The sequence below is a fragment of the Aedes albopictus genome, chromosome 2 (genome assembly GCF_035046485.1).
Source record: "Aedes albopictus strain Foshan chromosome 2, AalbF5, whole genome shotgun sequence".
Lineage (NCBI taxonomy): Eukaryota > Metazoa > Arthropoda > Insecta > Diptera > Culicidae > Aedes > Aedes albopictus.
Genome location: NC_085137.1, coordinates 49,869,657 through 49,889,542, shown reverse-complemented (window position 1 = coordinate 49,889,542; position 19,886 = coordinate 49,869,657). Strand labels below are relative to the sequence as shown.

At 38.0% G+C, this 19,886-nt stretch overlaps 1 protein-coding gene and 1 long non-coding RNA gene across 2 annotated transcripts in view; both read left to right on the top strand.

The window, feature by feature from the left end:
- LOC134287592 (uncharacterized) overlaps window positions 1-12,841 on the top strand; it is a 210,017-nt gene extending 197,176 nt beyond the window's left edge. The window contains exon 2 of the long non-coding RNA XR_009997391.1: window positions 5,661-12,841. This is a non-coding gene — a long non-coding RNA (uncharacterized LOC134287592). The remainder of the gene's footprint in view (window positions 1-5,660) is intronic.
- A 3,145-nt stretch (window positions 12,842-15,986) lies between these two features.
- LOC109421526 (mitogen-activated protein kinase-binding protein 1) overlaps window positions 15,987-19,886 on the top strand; it is a gene marked incomplete at its 3' end in the record, with an annotated part of 82,715 nt that continues 78,815 nt past the window's right edge. The window contains 1 exon segment of the mRNA XM_062849673.1: window positions 15,987-16,588.

Sequence of the window (19,886 nt, the reverse complement as noted above, 5' to 3'; positions counted from 1 at the left end):
CTAAATTTGTGAAACGTCCAAGTTTTGAGGAAGTTCACAACTTCGTTTTTCGAGCTGTTGGACTTCAACAATGGCAAGTGAAACGACTGCAGATGAGCCACATACATCACTGTGTGTATGTCAAATGTGTAGATCTGCCTACAGCTCTGCAAGTGGTTGACCAACACAACGACCGTACCGAATTGGAAGTTGACGGAATACGTTACAAAGTCTGTCTGGCAATGGATGATAAACGCTCAGAGGTAAAGATACACGACCTCTCCGAAAATGTGACGAATGACGATATTGCTGCATACCTTCAACGGTACGGAGAAGTGCATAACGTAAAAGAATGTGTATGGGGGAAAAATTTTGCCGGCAGCGGAATCTATTCTGGAGTGCGTGTGGCAACAATGACGCTCAAGGAACACATTAACTCATTTGTCACAATCAAAACAGAACAAACACTTGTTACCTATACCAACCAGCCAAAATCGTGTAGGTACTGTAAGAAACCGCTACATACTGGTAGATCTTGTGTAAGCAATAAAAAAAATACACAACCAGGAACAAAAGACAGTAAACCACTGTGCAATACTCGCACCGCAACGCCGACGACAAAAGCTGATGACGCACAACATACTGCGAAACGGAAGAAAGAGCAGACTCAGCTAATACAACCGCAGATTCATACTGCACAGAATGAGCGATCACCACCACGGAAGAAAGCTGATCTTTGCCGAGAAACGGGGACACCAACGAAGCAGATTGACAAACAATGCGTGACTGACAGAGTAGAGGATATCGATATGGAAACGTGCACGGATACCGACACTGATCCCGATCCAAAAGATGTGGAAGGATGGCTAGCTGTATATAGTAGACGTTCACGACGGATGGAAAAAAAGTTGGCAAATTATGAAAAATCCTGTGAAAAATTGAATATGTAATTATTGTTGAATTTGAAATAAAGCCCGACCCGAATGATCCTTTGGATTAAAAGGTCGTTAATTGAACAAAAAAAAAAAAAAATTGAATATCCTTGACAAGCTAAACAACTTTTCCAAAAACATCAACACTCTAAGTAGTTGGGGTCCTGTGATATATAAGTTTCAATATCATTAGTGTTACGTCTGTTTGTTGGTGATTCTTGTGATATCAAAGACAGACGTGACACTGACGTAATTTTCATCCCATACATTTCAGAATCCTGATAATTTAGACAGTAGGTGTCCTTGACAACCAACTTTTAGTAGATCAAGGACTTTTAGTTTGAAAGCCGTTTGGTTTGAAATTTTGCCACACCGTGGCAGTAGTTGCCAAAATTTTCAAAAACCAACCAATTTTATAAATTACCTAGAAAACATTCAACAAGCCGTAACTTTTTTTTGAATTCTATCAAGAATTCTTAAATTTTTACTGATAGTTCCTCATCTTGTTATCTGATTGCTACAAATTTGGACTTTATTTTTTAGCTCTACACGAAGATTGAGCGTTTCAAGCAGAATACATCTTTTTTTACTGTCGTTCTATTAACTCTTATATCTTACGACTAAGTAAATCAAATCAGAAGAAATTTTGAACATTTATGACTAATAAATTGGTCTTTGTTTACCATTTGATTCGACTACAATATGTCCAAAGTGGAAAAAGTTGTAGAATACTTTTGTGAAGAAATTGTAATCACTTGCCAGCTTTTGCAAAATGGAAACTAGCGTCTTCTAGTGACGAGAACTCGCATCTAATGGTAAATCAGCTGCAAGTCCTTGACTAACTAAACAACTTTTCCAAAGAAATCGTTTTTAGTAGCCGGGATCCTGAGATATATGAAATTTGAAATCTGTAAGTTCTGTAACGATCCAACCTAATCAACCCCTGTCTGGCGTGAACCCTGGACAACGTGATTCGAAAACAACATACTCTAAAGAAAGATCTGCTGTTGCCGTGGCTGCTGAGATGGCCTCTGAAAATGAGAGCTTTAAACCAAACTACCCATCAACTGTAAGTCCATGACCAACCTAACAACTTTGCTGCTGGAAGCTATAATTACACTTTGTACAGCGCCTAAATGTATTCTATTCTAATTCTTCTATATCGAACTGGTTGCCGTTGCGCTGTTTTCACTTTCTTCCCTATCATGGTAGAATGATGAGCACGAGGATGTATATGTGTGGCTGTTGGTTTTTACTTTTTCCAGTCCGATTGGGGGTTCATTATGAGTGGCCATTCGCCGATGGTCATGTATCCGGGTTGGTTTGAACCATGGGCTCTGAAGAAGGTCAGTGTCAGCTGCTCTCAGGGGAAAGAGCAACTGACGAAAGTGCCGGGGCTGGAATCGAACCCATGTCCATCTGCTTATGAAGCAAACGTGTAGCCACTACGCCACGGACCCCGGCAGCCGACTTATATTATACAATTTCTTTTCCAAAATCTAGCTCTCATTCAAAAGATATTAAGTCGATGAAACTTTAGACATGATTTTGAAGAAATATATCTTTTTTTATTTTGCTTTGATCTATAGCTGCAACCTTTTTTTTTAAATGTAAATATAATAAATTGAGGTAGCATCGCTGGAAATTGGGTCGATCAAAGATAAAAGTAGCAAAATAACATATTTTTATAAGCTTTTAACTCCTTTTCTTAGCGGAAAAATCTGAAAAAAATGTCTTCTATCTTTTATGCTTATGCAATACATTTTTTTTTTGTGTTTATTATAGAGGCTTTAAATTTCAAATTCATTCGCCTCTTGAAAAAGTAATATGCAATACATGTCAAACTTAAAAGGTATCACAAAGCTGTATAATTTTAGTGGTACCCTCACAAGAACATAACATTTCCAAAAGACTGTTTCCGAAAGCACTCGCCACCCGCCACTGCAACCGAACATACCGAACTGGATTGTTCGGTGAAGGGTACAGTAAGCTCATTAGTACAGTATAGCATACCAAAATAAGAAGACGGGAGCGTCTCATCAAACCAACATGCAAATGCTCTTTTTACAGTTTGCGTTGGATAAGTTTTCATACCATTTTTATGAAAAAATCACCTTAACCATGCTTAAAATTGCTTTGACTTATTATCTTTTGAATGAGGCTGGGACTTTTAAAAGTGGAGGCATATAAGTGGAGATATGAGCTTGAAAAAATAACATGTTTTTGAGGGGAACCCCCAAACTTTGGATCGGAAGTGCATCTGTTAAAAAAAAACAAAAAAAAAATGTTTGAAAAATGCTTAAAACAAAAAAATATCAACATTTGTTATTAATAATTGCGTTTTTTTTATAATTTTGTTATGTATTGTAGTTGGAATTATTTGTTAATTTTTTTGTACAAAAAATATATATAATATTATTATATGTACCTATATTGTGTGTTGTGTAAAAAAATGAAATTTATTCCGGTTACACAGCGTAACAAAAATTAGCTTTTGGTCTGTCTCAAGAGCAAACTTATGTGACTCTGGCAGATTTTGGGAAGCTGAATCCGAATCCGGGCTCAGATTTGCTCCAGCACGTCACAATTTTGAGCTATACCTCAATTTATAGGGTAAAATATGCGACTTTTGGCTTTTTTGACTGCAGGCCATTAAGTATGGAAATATTTTTTATAAGCAATCATAAGGTTACTTGGTCAATTAACATCTAAATTAACGACTCATGCAAAATATTTCGTTTAACCAAATCGAATTTGATAGTTTTAAGCGATTTATGTTAGGTACGATATTCCCCATACAAGTCACCCTCCAAAAGTTGCATGCAAGTTTACATACTAACATAAAATGCTTTAATCTATCAAATTTGATTTGGTAAAATGAAATAGTTAACATGATGTTAATTGACCAATTTACCTTTTGATTGCTTGAAAAAAATATTCCCATGCTTAATGGCTTGCAGTCAAAAAAGCCCAAAATCGCTTATTTTACCCTATAAATTGATGTATAGCTCAAAATTGTGACGTGCTGGAGCAAATCTGAGCCCAGATTCGGATTCAGCGGCCCAAAATCTGTCAGAGACACATGAGTTTGCTCTTGAGACAAAAAAATGTTTATCTGTGTTATTTGAGTTAATTCTTTTTATTATTTTGATATGCATTTTGTTATAATCTTGTTATATTTGTATAAAATTTGTAATATTTGTGTTCTAATTGTAGCAGCTTTTATTGCCTTTTTTATTATTTTAACTACCAACGGTACATGTTTTATTACAGCTAGTGTTACAAAATAACTGCAACAAAAATAAACATGTTAAAATTTTGTTATTGGCAACCCCTATATTTTATTCATTTTTATTACCGCACACTGTACCGGCTCCGTTAGGTGCTTAATAGTATAGCGCACATACGAGTAGTGTTGAGTACAACAACCGAAACGAGCAAGCAGCAACGCGAACCGAATTTGAAGTGCAAGCAATCGGGGAACGAACTCGAATGTCGAATGTCTGAAATGTCTGTTTTCCATAGGTACCTACTTACATCTCTAAATAAGCCGGTTTGACGAATGTTGATGTAACTGTTCCAAGCTGATGGAGCCAAGGGAGCCAGCCAGCAGACAAAATGGATCGATTGGAATGATTGTCACATAGGCACAGCTATAAGCTTGGTTAGCGGTGTTGTTCTACTTTAGGCTTTGAGGTGTTCATTGCTCTTCTCAGTTGTTGCGATTCTGTTGAAATTGACGAAACTAGTCATTTTCAAAGAAGGAGAATGCTATTCGCGAAATCAATCTTGTTCGATGATTCATATGCACTTGTCATGGCAACGACAATTTGTTTTTGCAACAGTTGAAAGACTAATGGAACCTATGAATTGAAGATTGGTGCATCGAAATTTGTAAAAGTATTCATCAATGGATTCAAGCGTAAGGAAAGCGTAAACTGATGAGCTCGTTTCATTTTGATTTTTCTTATAAACTCTGGCTCTTATGTTGCACAATCAGTCTACTGAAAACAGAATTCTATCACTTTTGTATACCCAAATTGTTTTTTTTTTCGTGTAGAATATGCTTGCTTATATGATTGTTTTAAATTCCATGAAAAATTTAAATTTTATAGAGCTTTGTGTTATTTTTTATTTCATTTATTTTTATTTTATTTTCTTTGTAAATTTTTATGGAAAATGTTTGTAATACAAACATTTTGAATGTATTCTAGAGCAGTATTGATCTATGTACCCATTTAAGCCCGTTTGCTCGATCACAATCTGAGAAATCAAACAGGCTGGTTCAGCATTCACAAACGAAACGATATGAATGGATTAACCTCCAGCCTGTATCTCTGATCATTCGGCATTGCAAGGCACCGTGTTGTCTTCGCTGCCAATTTGTTAAGATTTTGCACCTTTTGAACTGTAGTCGCCGTGTAGCAGATCTTGAACCTCACCATCCCCATTGTCGTTGTAAGGATGATAACAAAAAAATTTCGTAGCGAGTAATTATCCTCGATTTCAACGACATCATTTGCGATATCCAATCTTTTTAATGTTTCAACAATTGGTTCTTTGCGAATCGACCCAGAACTGTGTATATTTATGATTTTCTTTCAGACTTGCGTGCCCACTGGCATTTTATTATTAGTCATTCGAATCGAATTTAATGTAATTTATATTGACATTCGACTTCAATTCCACGTTTCATAATTGCAAATTAATTTTAATTATTCAACGTCTCTCTTTTCTTCCTTTTTTCAGGTAAGTCTTCGGTGACACCACCACCACCAACTGTACAGATACGAAACTTCCTTCCCAAAGGGGTCAATCCAAATCCGGACCCAAATCGTAGTAAGTACATAAACATCCGTTCCACTGAACCGAATCGCGTTGGGAGGTAGGGCCCGGTTGACCTTTTCCTCCAATTACACAATCGATTGCGTTTGATTGCGGACTGTGATCGTTCGATTGGAGCTTTTCTGTGGAGAAGAATGGTACGTACCTACGTACCCGATGCGGTGCGGTGCTGTGTTGGCACACCTTCTAAAATAGCTAGTGACGCATACAGCATACAGCTAGCAGCAACGTACCAAACCAACCATATGTTTATTTCGAGTTCCAACGACAACTTCCCGAAATCAGCTGGAGGCAATCGAGACCGGCCACCACAGTCGGCTGTGAGCGAATGAACGTTTGCTTCTTGAGTCATAGGTGGTTCGACGGAGGGAAGCTTTGAGACAATTCTTCCTACGTTTACTTGCTTGCGGAGAGCTTGCCTTGATGGAGTACGTTGCGCAGAGTGAGATCGTATGGGTGTTTTGCGGACCAACGCGCAATATCTGAGAAAAATGTACAGCAGACATGGTGTTTGAAACGTCAGCAGAGGCGAAGAAGCAGCTGATTTTGAACTTGGTGTGTGCTTGTATTGTTTGGGAGATAAATGTTACCTTAGGAGTGATATTTTTTTTTAAATTCATAATAACAAAATGCATATTTTATTGACGTATGAAATTGAAGTTTGTATGGAGCGTAGACTTTGACCAGACGCCCACCCCCCTCCTCCAAAAACTCTACGTGGTTTCTGATTGGTCACTAAACTTTACGGGCAAACCAACCACAAATATCAAAGTCACACCATAGTTGCAAGAACTGGAAGGATGTCCTTTACACTTTTACATTTTTTTCATTTTTATTGATTTGAAAAAAATATTTGTTATCACACTTTCATTATGCATCCATGATCCAATTGTTGAACACTGGCATAACATAAAATGTCCGCATTTCAATTACCTTCCGTAATTCGCGCAGTCGGCCACCACCGCCAGCACCAAGCTAGTGCTGAATACAAAATGCGAGATTTTTTCAACGTGTTATACAAAATACAACAGCGTGATTGCTCGAGGGTTAAGGAGTTCCTAGGGTGTTCCGGAGATGCTCCAGAGGTGTTGCAGAGGGTTTCAGGAACGTTCCAGGGGTTTTCAAGATGTTTCAAGGGCATTCCAGGAGTGTTCCAAAGGGATTCAGAGGGTTAAGGGGTTCCCATGGGTATTTCAGGGCGTTCCAGGGGTTTTCAGGAGATTCCGAGGCCGTTTCAGGAATGTCCGTGTTCCAGTGATTTCCGGGAGTATTCTAGAAGCTTTTAAAAGCGTTTCAGAATGTTTAGGTGGTATCTGGAGTATTCTAGGGGGTTTCAAGGGGATTCAGGGGTATTCCATGATATTTCAGAGGCGTTTCAAAGGGAATCTCAAGGCGTTTCTGTGGAATTCCAGTGGTTGTTCTCAGGAGTTTTTGGCGGTTTCAGTTGCGTTCCAGGGTTTGTATCCCTGATATCACCTGAAACCCTAGACAACTTTAAATCCTTATGACAATTCCCTGAAACTTCCTTGAAATCTTCCTGAGCTGCTCTGATTTCCTTGGAGCAGTGTTGCAAAAATTCATGTTGTTCATGTAAACACTAGCGACCAAACCTTGCCAGTCATTTTTGCTTCTTTCTAGTCATCTTTTAAACTATTTCAGTCAATCAAGGCGCACTCAATTGTAACGTTGTTTTATCGTGGATGTGATGCCTGCGGAGCAACCTAAAACTGATCTGAAACCTCATAAAAAGTCCTGAAACACCCTAAAACGAATTGTAAGCGCCTCTGAAACTCCATAAAACCCCTATGAAGTACAAATGAGAGCCCCGCAAACTTCAAGTTCAAACGAAGCCCCATCAAATTTCGCTGAAATGTCCTGGAACGCCTTGAAACGCCTCTGAAACCTTCGTGAAGCTCACTTGAGAGCTTATGAAGCCTCATTAAGCCACTTGAAACTCCCAGAAACGCCCTGAAACACATGGAAATATTTCTGAAACCTCCTTAACCTTTCAGGACGCGCGCCATCAAGCAACCGAAACTGCATCGCGCTCGCGCTGTATACGATGAGCGAGTTTTTTTGGTAGTGTTGTACTTTTTACAACAGCGCGCGTCCTGAAGGGTTAACCCTTTCGTGACGAACCAGTACACTTGTGCTGTTGAGCGATAACAGTTTTGTGTATTTTTTCATCTGTTTAGTCTTTGTTTTATGTGGTGTCAAATGTTCCAATAATTTAGCCATTACTTATACTTGTATGTATGCAAACAAAATTTTGTTTACGCTGTCTCTGATATTTACCACAATAATTTAAACAAAAAATGAACAAAAACCATAAAACATGAAGAAGTTTTATCTGTCGCTTTTTTTTATTTCCGTTTTATCTAGTTAGACAAAGTAGACATCGAAAGTTTGTCTTTCGTGTTCCTTCAAATTAGGAAAAATAATTGTTGTTTTGTGGGATATCTAAAATTTCAGGAGAGCCAAAGTTGAGCCATTTGTATGGAGATTTTGCTTCCTTGCGCTCCGTCCCAAAAGGGTTAAATCCCCGTGTAGCTTACCTGAAAGCATGTGAAGCCCTCCTGAATCCTCCTGAAACCTTCCGAAAGGGGTTTAAACGTCTCGATACGCCTGTGAAACCCCCGAGAAGATGTGAAAAACTTGTAGTAAGTTAAAATTTACAAATAAAAATAGATTCAAAAACATATAGCTCACATGAAAACCTTTGAAGCCCCCTAAAGCCCAACTGAAACCTCCTGAAAGGCCCTGAAACACATTGGAACGCCTATGAAGCTCCTTGAAATCTCCGTGAGGCTTGCCTAAGTCCTAAAACGCTCTGGAACGCATTGAAACGTTTTGAAATGCCTCTGAAGCTTGCCTGTTCTACACAAGTCAGCGTGATGCTGGTAGCTAAAGCCACTTCACTAACACTTATGGAACTTTTAGTAGAACACTTATATTTAAAAATTAAAAACACTTCACTGTTCACTTTTGCAAAAGAAAAAACTAGAAATGACTTTTTATTGAAAAACTAGAAAAAGACGAGCAAATTCCTTTTAATTCCACTACTTTGCTCGACACTGAAGAAGTCTGTAAGTCGCAGACGAAAAAGGCCTATCTGTCCGAAGATAAGCAAAGTAGTGGAATTAACAGGAATTTGCTCGTCCTTTGCTAGTTTTTCTTTAAAAAGTCATTTTTAGTTTTTTTCTTTTTGCAAAAGTGAACAGTTGAGTGTTTTTAATTTTTAACTAGTATTTCAAGCTATGGCCAATTTCTGGAAAATTAGGGATTTGTTTTCACTCGAGCATTAATTGTTCTGGAGCTCATAATATTTTTTTTTGTTATTTTTACAAAACTTTCGTAAGAAATCATAACTAAACTCTTTTGAAACCTACGAACCCTTTTTAGGATTAAACCAGAATTTTCTTCATGACTTCCTTCATCATTTTCTCCGGTAGAACATAATGGAAATCCATTACCATCGATATCACCATAAAGTCAGTTCTATATACTCATATCAGTTCTATAGAAATATTAATTGGTGTATTTCCGGAAGGATCCTTGGAAAAAATCTTAAAGGCAACTTTTTTGAGTTCTGAAACCCCCGTGAAGCTCAGTTGGTTGAGTTCTTGAAGAAACTTTAGGATTAGTCTAGAACAATCGTTGGAAGTAAACCTTGAGGTCCTAGACGAATCTCTGCAGGGATTCTTGAAAAAATCAACGAATAACTTCTTGAAGGAATTCTTGGAGAAAAACAGATGAGGATATATTCCTGAAAGAATCACCGGACGAATTTCAGAAAGAATTCCTCTGCAGGAGCAGCAGAGGGTATTCGTGAAGGAATTCATTGATTCCTGAACAAATTCGTGGATGAACTCCGAAAATATTTCTGGGTGATAATTGTGAAAGAATTCCTGGTTAACTTTATGGGGAATCCCCTGGCTCCTATATGCATCCCACTAAAATTTTCTTGAAGGAATTCTAATACAAATCGCTGTTGGAATACATCTAAAAATCCTTGAAATAATCCAGAAAACGCTTCAGGTAATCCTGGAGAAATTCTTGAGTACATCCCTGGAAAAGATAATGGTAGGATTTCTGAAATTTCTGATGTAACCCCTGAGTAATGTTTTAAAAAGATCTCGAGCGGATTTTCTGAAGTGAACACTAGAGGACTTTCTGAATCTATCCCTGGAAGTATTCCTGGAGCAATCCCTGAACAAATTTCTCGAGGAATTCCTGGAGGAACCTCCGGAGGAATTCCTGGAGAGATTTTTTATTCTTCAACCACTTAACCTAATTTACAGCTCTATTGTCCACTAGGGCACTGCGTGAGCGATTCCAATTGGAAGCTGTACATATACTTTGTACAGCGCCTAAATGTATTCTATTCTAATTGTACTACATCGATCTGGTTGCCGTTGCGCTGCTTTCACTTTCTACCCTATCATGGTAGAATGATGAGCACGAGGATGTTGATGTGTGGCTGTTGGTTGTTCCTGTTTCCAGTCCAATTGGGGGTCCATAATAGGTTGCCGTTCGCCAATGTCCAAGTATCCGGGTTCATTTGAGCCTTGGGATCAGAAGAGGGTCAGTGTCAGCTGCTCTCAGGGGGAAAGAGCAACTGACGAAAGTGCCGGGGCTGGGATCGAACCCATGACCATCTGCTTATGGAGCAAACGTGTAGCCACTCCGCCACGGGCCCCGGCTTCCTGGAGAGATTCCTGGAGAAATTCCTGGAGCAATCCCTGGTAGAACAACTGAAGGAATTACTGGACGAAGGCCTGGAGGAATCCCTAGAGGAATTCTGAAAGAAATCCTTGGAGAAATTTCGGAGGAAATCTCGTAAGGAACTCCTTGACGAATTCCTGGAGAAATTCCTGGAGGAGTTCTTTGAGAAATCCCTGGAGAATATAATGGAGGAATCCCTGAAGCAATTCATGGAGTAATCTCTGGAGGAAATCCTGGGTGAATGCCTGGAGAAACTTTTGGACAAACTGCTGGCAGAATCCCAGAAACTTCTAGCAGTTCCTGGTGCAATTCCTGAAAGAATTCCTAGAAGAATCCCTGGAGGAATTTCTGAAGGAATATCTGGAGGAATCCCTGTCAAAGTTTCTGTATGAATTTCTGGTGTGATTCCTGTAGAAATTCTGGGGGGAAGAGTTCTGGAAGAAATCCCAGGATAAATTTCAGGAGAAATTGCTAAAACAATTCCTGCAGAAATTCTTAGAGAAATTTCTGGAGAAATTTGGTAGAATTCTTGGAGTAATTTCTGGAGGAATCCTAGGAGGGAATCTTGAGGGAATCCCTGGAGCAATTCCTGTAGGAACCTGTGGAGGAATTGCTGGTAAATTCCTGAAAGAATTTTTAGGCGAATTCTGGAGGCATTCTTGAAGGAATTTCTGAAGCAATTCTGAAAGAAAGCCTAAATGAAACCCTATAGGAGTCCCTGGCAGAATTGCAGGCGAAATCGCAAGGGGAATCCCTAGATCAATCCCTGGAGCAATTCTTGGAGAAGAAGTTTCTCGAAAAAATACCATCAGGATTCCTGGAGAAATTCCTGGAAGAATTTCAGAAGGAATCCCTGGAGAATTTCTGGAGAAGTGAAGAGTTCTAGAGGAATTACTGTAGGAATTTCTGAAGGAATTCCTGGAGTGATACTGGGAAAAACTTGGAAATTATAAGACACAGAATGTTGATTAAATGACAACTTGAGGTATGAAATTGTGAAAAACCAACTAAGTCAAAGAACGCGATTTTTGTCACAATTTCATACCTCAATTTGCTAATTTATCAACATTTTCTGTTTTCTAATTTTCAAGTTTTTCCCAGTACGTTAAGTCGTACCAGCAAATTGGTACAAGCCAGTAAAGGGCAACATAGCCATATGTATCCTGGAGGAATTCATCAATAATATTCTGGGGTAATTCCTGGAGGAATTCTTAGTGGAATTCCTGCAGCAGGCCATGGAAAAATTTCTGGATGAAATCTTGGAGGAATCCCTGAAGGAATACCTTAAGCTATCTCTGGAGGAATTTTTGGAGAATTCCTAGAGGAATACCTAGATAAATTCGATGATGAAATTATGGGAAAATTTCTGATTGAATCCCTGGAGGATTCCTTGGAGAAATTTCTGGAGAAGATATTCCGAAGGAATTCCTGGATAAATTCATGAAAGAATTCCTGTAGGAGTGCCTTAAGAAATTCCTGGATAAAAACTTGGTGGATTGCCTGGAACAATGCATACAATCCCTGGAGCAATTCTTGGAGGAATCTCTCGAGAAATTCTTGAAGAAATCCCTGGAGTTATTTCAGGAGGAATTCCTTGAAGAATGCCTGTAGGAATTCCTTGAGGAATCTCTATTGGAATTCTTAAAAGAATCTCTAGAGGCATTTTTGTAGGAATCCCTGCAGAAATTCCTGGAAGAATCTTAAAGGAATGCCTGCAGGAATTCCCAGATAAATCCCTGAAATTACTCCCGAAGTAATATTTGGAGGATTCCCTAGATGAGTTCCTGGAAGAATTACTAGACGAGGGATTTCTAGGAAACTTTAGGAAATCCAAGGAGAGCTATTTTAACGAATTCCTGGAAAAATTTCTGTTGAGATCCCTGGAAGAAGTCTGAAAGAATCCGTGTCTCATTTCGGGATAAACCTGCCTGCGGCAGAAAATCCCTAAATAAAAAAGAAAAAAAAAATAATCCCTGCCTGTAGTAGACGTCCAGGGAGGAACTCACAAAGGTTTTTTTTTGAAGATGTCCCTTGAGGAATTCTTGAAGAAATCACTGGATGATTTTCAGAAGGTATTCCTGGAGAAATTATTAAATAGATCCCAGGTTTTTTTTAATCTTAGCATGACGTTTGTTTGAATAGTAAACTAGTGAAAATTTTGGAATTTGAGCCTGTTGCATATTTGGAAAAAAATTATAATAAAATTGAAGTAGTTCTCTTACTTGGAGAAATTTCTTGTGATTTTCGAGAAAAAAAGTTCAATGATTGTGGATAAACTCCTAAATTAAAAAAAATAAAACTAGAATAAAAAAGTTAATTTCTGGAGAGATTATTGAGACAATATTGAGTTGGTTTAACTCCCTGGCCAAGTTCGCAGGGGTTGACGGTATTAAAGTGAAGGAGTTTCATTTTGATTATTGTAATGTAGTGTTCTTTAGTGAAACATATCACCTTTTTAACACTTTAATGCGCCTCCAACGGTTCATCACGAACCGGCTGCTGCAGATGGAGTATGGCTGATCGTATGCATCAGACATGCTCGATAAACACGGAGGAACCGCCAGGGCTCAGTAGAGTCTATTCCCAAGCAATAGTTCCAAATCGGTTGGATTTGAGAAGGTTTTGATGATCGTTACAAATCCTAATAAAAGTTTTATAGGATTTGTGACTGGTTTTGGAACCTTTTACAGCCAGCTGACTTCAAAATGTTGTTTGGGCTCTATTTCCCACGTTTCTCGGTTGATTTTGATTAGTAATTTATTAATGTCATAGTCGCTTTTTTCGAATTTCTACAATGTTATACTTTATTATATTTTATTTAAATAAAGCAATTAAAATCAACCGACAAAATTAATAGTGGGAAGGAGATTTGCAGCACTTAATTGTGCTGATAGATTCGAAGCTAACGTGCGAACACTTGACGTGACAGTTTGGACTGGACAAAAAACTGACTGCTTTGAACAACGTTACTTTTGTATGACTAGGTTGACATTTCTAGGCCACGCATGAGAAAATGACATGGTTTATTTTGATAGGACCGATAGGACAGAACGAATTTGAATATTTTTTATAGTATTTGTAGGGGGATGAATACATAATAGTTGACAAGCAATTTTTGTTTATCTCTTAGATGATGTTATGACACCAACAGAAAAAATATCAGAAGTTCAGTTACATGTTTCTGTAGGTTTTGGACCGATGACATTTTAAGGACACAAGAGATAAACACAGAGAAGTAAAAATCAAGAAAACAATTTGACACAGAATCGACTATATTTTAACATACGGGTTCGACTGATTCGATGAATCTATCTAGAAGTATCTAGAAGACAATTGACGCTAAGATTGGAAAAAAGCTTGCAGTTGGGACTAGACTACAATAATGGCCGATAGGAAACAATGCGCTAGACAGCATTATTATTCATTTTTTTAAATTTACCCGTAGGCTTTTCGCCGGTTGACAGTAGAGTATTTAGCTGTGTACGAAGATACGGATTGGTTGGTGTACAGATGACAGGGTTCTCACGGGCAGTGCTTCAAGCGAGGCTTACATAACAACTGATAATAAAGAAACCTATTTTCCTTGACTTTCTACGCTGTGGACATCTGACTGAACACACGTGTTTTCGTTAATCTCCTAGGCATTATTAAGACATGACGTATGTACATGACGGAACAACTAGCAGGACACAGTTCTAGACGTATCTTTTCAATAACGACATTCAGCATATTTCCAATAAAACTACACTTCAATAAAGCAAAAACTAAAGCTGCTATGATAGAACAGATCAGAATGACTTAATTGACACTATTACCTTGGAGATCTACTTCGAATAACTGACAAATTGACAAGAACCTAACTAATTACATGGACCATACTAAAAAACCATTTGACAAAAAGAAAAAAGGGGAAACTTTTAGTAAAACTATTTTTGTTCAACGCAGGCCGAACAGTGTCGACTTGGGCCACACACGCCTACGTACTTCTGTGTGTTGAAACAAAAATAGAGGCTCCTAGAAGCAAATGTAGGGAAAGGGTGCGGTGTAGAACATAAGCACAGTGTTGCTACCGCCGTAATCACTTTGAAAAAAAAAAAAAAAAAATATTGAGTTGGTTTAACTCAAAAGAAAAATTATGTCGGCACGTGCGGGGAGAAGCTTGACTGAAACCCAAAAAAACTATGAACAGGAAAAAATTTCTCATAAATCAAAAAAAAAAATGAACTGGAAAAAGTTTTCGACAATTGAGAAAATTCGTAAAAAAAAGCCGGAAAAACTATGCCCGAATACGTGGAAAATTTTCAAAAAAATATTTTTTAGAAGGTGTTTTCATAAGCTTTAATTGCTGAATTTTTTGGAAAGCACTTTTTTTCGTTCTTGACCAATTTTGTTGAAAAATGTCCAACTGTGCAATATAAGCCTTTTTTTGAATCATAACTCAAGAACGAAGCATCGTAGAAACAAAGTTATTTTCAATGAAAATGGAAACAAATTTTCTCAGGAATCTAAAAAAAATATGAAGTGGAGAAGGTTTTCCACAATACTTTCCACCGTTGAGAACATTCATAAAGAAAAGCCGGAAAAACTATGTCCGAATTCGCGGAAAATTTAAAAAAAATATTTTTGAGGAAATAATTTTATAAGCTTTGATCGCTGAAATTTTTGGAATGCACTTTTTTTTTCGTTCCTGAGTTATGGCCAATTTTGTGAGAAGTGATCAGGCTTACATGATTATGAAATCACCTTCTCAAAAATATTTTTTTTTAATTTTCCGCGAATTCGGGCATAGTTTTTCCGGCTTTTCTTTATGAATTTGCTCAACGGTGGAAAATTTTGTGGAAAACTTTTTCCAGTTCATATATTTTTGGATTACTGAGAAACTTTGCTTGCATTTTCATTAAAAACTTTGTTTCAACGATGCTTCGTTCTTGAGTTATGATTTTTCAAAAAAAAGGCTTATATGGCATATTTGGACATTTTTCATCAAAATTGGCCATAATTCAAGAACGAAAAAAAAGTGCAATCTAAAAATTTCAGCAATTAAAGCTTATAAATTAACCTTCCTAAAAATATATATTTTTTTTAATTTTTCACGAGTTCGGGCATAGTTTCTCCGGCTATTCTTTACGAATTTTCTCAACTGTGGAAAATTTTGTGGAAAACTTTTCCAGTTCATATTTTTTTGGATTTCTGAGAAAATTTGCTTTCATTTTCTAAAAAAAATGTTTCTACGATGCTTCGTTCTTGAGTTATGATTTTTTAAAGTGGAAAACAAAAAAAATCCACCTGAGTTTTCCGAGAAAATAGGCGACCCTAAATTTTTCTCAATTTTTTTTGTTCATATATTCATAAGCCTTACCTGTGGAAAAAGTTTCATGAAAATCTGTGACTCGGCCCAATTTGTACGATAATAAAAAAATCCCCAGATATAGAGAGAAAAGAATCAAATTAATAATTTACGAATGGACCACTTGACCCCACAATCCCGCTGTGCGACTACACCCACCTTCGCACCTTCCGTGAGCAGCAGGTGAGAATCGCGAAATGAACACCTTTACCACCCAAACGGAAAAAAATACTCAGAGCGCGGAAAAACAAATTCCCGTCTGCTCTTCTCCGTAGTTGCGGCGTTGTAAGACGTTTGGTTGCTGGTGGCGGCAGCTAGCTTTGTTGCCCACGACGACGACGACTTCTACGAAGATGGTGATGCTCTCAGGTGTGCTCAAGCTCAATCTCAACCATCGCTGGTTCGGTTTGTTGGTGTTCATTTTCAGTCTTACCGTAAGCGCTCGCGTAGACGGTCACGAACCTCGGTTAGTTAACTAAGTGCGCGAATGTTATTTCGATTGAACGAACGAACATTACCTCTAGGAGGGCTGTTAGTGACATTTCGAGGCGATTTGTGACATTTAATTCTCCAAAAATTGTGAGAATTGGTGAATTTCCGAGAAACTTTCTTAAAAATACGTTTTGCTATAAACGTGAGAAGCAAGAAGCAAGTTTGACATTTTGCTTCCGATTTGACATTGAAACGAACGAACTTCTGTGTTGCTGGATGATTGGTGTCCCTGTGCTTTGAAGCTGTTGTTGGTGTGTTCAATTCTCTGGTATGCATCGTCGTCGTTGCCGCAGTAGAAAAGCTTCGTGACGTGACCCTCCCATATCCCGTCGTCGTTGCCGATAGGCGGCTAGGCCAGTGCCAACTAAAGTGACTTAGTGGGAGGGGAGGTTAGTCGCTTTGCTGCGAAGTTCTTTTGATGTTTCTTGTGAAGTTCCACGGCCGAGCTCTGTTTTTGGTGGGGTTCCGTGTTATTGGAAGAATAAGTGATGTCAGCTTTTGTACGGACTAAAGAGATACCGGTAACAAACGACCATAGCTCGGTAAAGATTTACCGAAGTTTACTAGCCTAGTAAGTTTTATGACGGTCATCAGACAGAAAATTGGTATTAAAACAAAATTAAAACCGTGTTAAAACCAACAAAGTAACTTGGGTAGTTTTAACGATCTTTGTCAAAGTTTTATTAGTTTTCGAAAAACCTACAAATTCTAGCAGAAGTTTTACCGAGTCTCTGTAAATTTTACAGATTCTCGCCTTGCCGAAGGTGGTTATTCACCTCCCGAGTGCGACCATCAGCTGAGTGTTGAGGTCGACTATGTGCAATGGCATCTCTGCGGTGGTGCCTCTCCAATTTCCTACGTGTGTGAGGTCGGAAAGAAGAAATTGAATTAAAAGACGGTGAAAATCTATGTGTTTCTATCCACACTCAATCGGCCACAATGAACAGCACAGATTCCGTGTGTGTCTTTTCGTTTCGAGTGTGTTTGGATGCCCCATTGTGCTCGAAGAAATAAACGTTCAAAACCAACCGAACAAGAAGTGGTGCACGTTAAAACTAAACTGACGATTTTTGGGGTTTCAACTTCTATACTTTCGGAATACCAAACATCGTTAGTAAATTATCAAACCTCGGCCGTACATTTTACTGAGTTTTCGTTAAGCGAACCTTTCCACAAGATTTGGAACAACCAAAGTCGTCTATTCATTTTCAGTGTGTATCAAATTCGAATCGTGTTAGGGAAATTGGGGAAATATCAGTACACTCAAAGCTGTGAAGAGCCAAGAGAAGAACAAGTGCGAAAAGTTGGAAGAAGATACGGTTCCCCGTGTGTGTGCCCCAAGTTGCCGAAGTTTTCGGCATATTTCCCATTGGGGATCTCAGCTGGTGCAGCCTAAACGATTAGTTAGGTGAAATTTGATGGAAAATTGAACCAATTTCGGACCATGTGCCACTACTACTACTACTGCTGCTGCTAAGAAGGAGAGAAAGAGTGACGCGGCGTCGAATGAACGAGCCCAGTGGAGCTGGTTTACTCGATTGCTGTCCAAGGCAGAGTATAGGAACCGTGAACTGAGAATACCTACAGCTTGTAGTGAGAGCGCAGCGGAGGGAGAGTCAACGTTAGTCGGCGATAAAATCATGGTAGGAAAAGTTAATCACTCGGCACAGTCTCGGCTCGGCGTATACCTACCTCCTCGTTCATATTTTTTGAATGAAATATCGTCGATCGAAAGGGTGGGTTTGGCGAGGGAGATGAATCAAGTAGTGAGATGTAATTGCCGCTACCGCGGCTACTTGGAAGGAAAATCTCGGTCAAATCACATCACTAGGTATGGCTATGGCTATGGCTTTAAACAGGGAGAGATCTGATCAGATGATGATTTTTCGTAATAACATACAATTCATCGGTAGTGCGGAGCCAGGCCAGATGAGTTATCTTGATTGATCAAAGTTGGCAAGTTCAGGAATCAGTGCGCTCGATCGATTACAAATCCAATAATGTATGTAAACAAATTGAAACGCCTGCAGGATACCAACTGGAACTTAGTCTGCCTCTTAAACTAGTAAACTATCACAATTATGAATCACTGACTTCCTTTATCAAAGTTTTTGCATTTGTAATAAGTGTGATATGCATAATTTTTTACCATCAGGGTGGTGATAAAGAATAGAATATCAATCTTAGATCAGTTATCCTGAATTGTAGCCAGTGAAATTAAAACATTGTTAATGATGATTAACTTGGGCTTGTTAGGGGAATATCTGTAAGTAAAAAAGAAAATCGTGTAAAGTACTGTTCCTTTGAATTCCACTACGAATTTGCATCCTTTGACAGATACGTATTTCGAACTCAATTGTAAGGGCGTCTTCAGTGTCCTGTACTTGACTCGAGTCGACTTGACTTGACTTGACTTGAGTCGAGTCAAGTACAAGACACTGAAGACGACCTTACAGTTGAGGTTGAAATACGTACCTGTCAAAGGATGCAAATTCTTAGTGAAATTCAAAGGAACAGTACTTTACACGATTTACTTTTTTGTTTTTTTTACTTAAAAAATTGTTGTTTGGTTGTGACTGAAGAAAATGTAAAAAGGTTATATTTTTATAAGCAGTATATTTATTTGTATATTTTAGAGATTTTCCGCCTAAGGCTAGTTCATAGATGAGATCTTTTAATTTTAAATTAGCAACAAAAATATATAAAAAAAAAAAGAATTTGCAATGAAACGAGCTCACTAAGTTCAATAATTTGTGAGATCGTATCAAAGGTTAAGGACAAACGTCTTGAAATCCCGCTTCTAAACTGCATCAGAACTTCAAACGCACAAGTCTCAAGAAGCAAGCTTCAAATAACAGTGCATTTGATTATTCTGTTCTTGCTCACTTGTAATAAGCTTAAAATAAGAAGATCAGGTGCGCTGGTTTTGTTTACGAAGAGATGTGCGCGCTCGAAATCGTGAGTAGGTGTCAAAGTCGGCCATTGTGGCGGCCATTTTGGGATTCTAACAAGTCTGTCCTTAAGTTGAAGCATCGCAATTATGAATTGTTCTCCAAAAAGTGTCAGCTATTTTATTTAAATTTAAATTTTGTTTAATCGATTAGTGCAGCTGATAATGTCTCAATATTGAAAATTGTATGTAACTCATAAATACTATATAAGAATTCAAAAATCGAAATCATTTTCATTATTTTTTCTGAATCTTTTGAAGTAACTTATTCCTGGTATTGTAACAGTTAGTCATATATTGGGATAGCATTCAACATGGCCGTTCTGAATATTTGTTTTTTTTTTATCAAGAAGTTGTTCACGGTAAAATTTAAGTTAAAGGTCACTTGAATCCATTTTCTAAATAATGCACTTTGCGTCAAGTTATTGTTTTCACAAATCTGGAGATCTGTCTAGCAAAGCAGGCCAAAAATGTCTCTTAAGTTCTTTGTGAGTGAGCAATTAACAACCACCAAATGCATCGCGGTGTACGATATGAAAACCCCTGTTATAGAGTATCTCTAAATCAAAAAAGGATTTTATTATGTTTATATTTTTGTGTATTTTTCCTTAAGCTA